Source organism: Ursus maritimus, unplaced genomic scaffold (assembly GCF_017311325.1).
Source record: "Ursus maritimus isolate PB19 unplaced genomic scaffold, ASM1731132v1 scaffold_26, whole genome shotgun sequence".
In the NCBI taxonomy this organism is placed as follows: Eukaryota; Metazoa; Chordata; class Mammalia; order Carnivora; family Ursidae; genus Ursus; species Ursus maritimus.
The window spans coordinates 11,426,691-11,429,763 of record NW_024425119.1 but is presented as its reverse complement, the minus strand read 5'-3'; the positions used below and the strand labels follow the sequence as shown (position 1 = coordinate 11,429,763).

Below are 3,073 nucleotides of genomic sequence, written 5' to 3'. Positions count from 1 at the left end.
GTACTTAGTGGACATAACAATCAAAAAGATGGCCAGTAACAAGTGCTAGCAAGGATGTAGAGAAATTGGGGCCCTCATGCACTGCTGGATGGAATGTAAAATGGTGCAGCTGCCTTGGAAAACTATGTGTGCCTCAAAACATGAAACATATAATTACCATATGACCCAGCCATTCCAATCCTGGATATGCACCCAAAATAATTGAAAACATATGCTCACACCAAAACGTGAACACAAATGCTTATAGCAGCATTATTCATAGTAGTCAAAAAGTAGAAATTTACCCAAAATTTACCCAAGTGTCTACCAACTGATAACTAGATACACAAAATGTGATACATATGAGCAGTGGATTTCCTCTTTCAGTTAAAAGATAACTTAGGAAGTTTTTAAATTTTTTGGTGGTCAAATGATCCTTTTATTGAAATGTTTTCCTTTGTAGTTCTTAACTAGTGGGGCATTCCACTGCACCACTGTTGATGTTATCTATGACATCATGAGGGTGGCGGCCATCAACATTGCTGCCCACAGACGCAGCAGTCCCCAGGATCTTTTTAATAGTTCCAGAAAGTTCTTTGGCTAAAGAACAGTGCCACGTCTGTTGGGCAATGTTGACAATCTCATCAAAAGTGATGTTTCCTATCTCACATCGAGGTCTTTCATCCATTTGGAGTTTATCTTTGTGTATGGTGTGAGAGAGTGGTCAAGTTTCAAGAATCCATCAAAATCATAGAGGAGAACATAGGCTGTAACCTCTTTGACAAAGGCCATAGCAACTTCTTTCATGACACGTCTCCAAAGGCAAGGGAAACAAAAGAAAAAATGAACTTTTGGGACTTCATCAAGATAAAAAGTTTCTGCACAGCAAAGGAAACAGTCATCAAAACAAAGAGACAACCCACGGAATGGGAGAAAATATTTGCAGATGAAACTACAGATAAAAGGCTGGTATCCAAGATCTACAAAGAACTTCTCAAACTCAATACACGAGAAACAAATGATCAAATCAAAAAATGGGCAGAAGATATGAACAGACACTTTTCCAATGAAGACATACAAATGACAAACAGACACATGAAAAAATGTTCAAAAGAACCAACAAATGTTGGAGAGGATGTGGAGAAAGGGGATCCCTCTCACACTGTTGGTGGGAATGCAAGTTGGTACAGCCACTCTGGAAAACAGTGTGGAGGTCCCTTAAAAAGTTAAAAATAGAGCTACCCTATGATCCAGCAATTGCACTACTGGGTATTTACCCCAAAGATACAGATGTAGTGAAGAGAAGGGCCATATGCACCCCAATGTTCATAGCAGCATTGTCCACAATAGCGAAATTGTAGATGGAGCCAAGATGCCCCTCAACAGATGACTGGATTAAGAAGATGTGGTCCATATATACAATGGAATATTACTCAGCTATCAGAAAGAATGATTACCCAACATTTTCAGCAACGTGGACAGGACTGGAGGAGATTATGCTAAGCAAAATAAGTCAAGCAGAGAAAGACAATTATCATATGGTTTCACTCATTTGTGGAACGTAAGGAATAGCAGGAAGATTGGTAGGAGAAGGAAGGGAAGAATGAAGGGGGGGTAAAGAGAAGGGCGAATGAAACTTGAGAGACTGTGGACTCTGGGAAACACGCTGAGGGCCTCAGAGGGGTAGGGGGTGGGGGGATGGGATAGACTGGTGATGGGTATTAAGGAGGGCACGTATTGCATGGTGCACCGGGTGTTATACACAAGTAATGAATCACGGAACACTACATCAAAAACTGATGTACTGTATGGTGACTAACATACCATAATAAAACATTTTTTTTAAAAAGTGATGTTTTCACTGTGCTTCATGTTTTTCTGCTTCTTTCTGTCTCTTGGTGGTTCCGTGAGGGTTTTGATCGTCAGGGCAGAGGCAGAAGGTCCCACTTCAATCTGGGCCTGTGTGTTCTGAGTGGTCAATTTCACCATCATTCTTAGACCCTTCTAATCACTGGTTGCCTTGGTGAGGTCATCATCAAACTTTTTTGGAGACAGACCCAGGGGCCAATCTTGAAGGCCAGGGCAGACGTGGCACTGACTTCCCCACCGGGGCACCTCAGGTAAAGACTTCGATCTCGGCAGGGCTGAACTGAGACGGCATGGTGGAGCCGGCCGGTGTTGGACGAACCCGGATTCGGGGTGGCCCAAGACAGTTGCACCTTCGCCTCCTCTTAGCCAAAAGCCAAAAGCTTACGTTTTAATTTTAAAATTAATTCCTCTTGCTTTATACTGAGAGAGAACATAAGATAATCTGCCCAATTTATGATTTCCCCAACTTCTGACAAAATATTAAATATTATAAATACTTCAGGCATACTAAAAATGAAGGTGTATTGTTTTGAAGCATACATAATTTTGAACGTATTGATTAAATCAAACACGTTTATTAAATTACTCAGCTATCTATATTTATGTATTGTTTATCCTACCTGTCAAAGAGTAAACATGTTAAAATGTCCCACTCCAATTGTGTTTCTGGAATTTTCTCCATGTGTTTCGTTTTTTTTTTTTTAAGATTTTATTTATTTATTCAACAGAGATAGAGACAGCCAGCGAGAGAGGGAACACAAGCAGGGGGAGTGGGAGAGGAAGAAGCAGGCTCATAGCGGAGGAGCCTGATGAGGGGCTCGATCCCATAACGCCGGGATCACGCCCTGAGGCGAAGGCAGACGCCCAACCGCTGTGCCACCCAGGCGCCCCTCTCCATGTGTTTCTATTATCTTTTGCTCTGTATAAAACTGTACGGTGTTTATGAATAAAATCACATGACTCACCATGGTACAGCTTTAGCAATAAATGGTGGTCTGGGGCCTACTTACTGCCTTTGCCTTACATTATATTTTGTTCAGCATTACTTCTTGCTTTCTTTTTATTTTCATTCCCTGGTATATCTTTGCCTATCTGCTTTCAATATTTTTTGTCATTTTGGCTTGAGTATGTTTTGTAAATGGCACGGTTGTATATACCTGGGTGTGCATGTGTAAGTATGTGTTTAACCAGCCTGAGAACTACTGTCTCTGAATAGGAGAATTTA

At 41.2% G+C, this 3,073-nt stretch overlaps 1 pseudogene; it reads right to left on the bottom strand.

Moving 5' to 3' along the window:
• Positions 1 to 445: 445 nt before the first annotated feature.
• Positions 446 to 2,209, bottom strand: LOC121105354 (annotated as a pseudogene).
• Between the last annotated feature and the right edge of the window lie 864 nt (positions 2,210 to 3,073).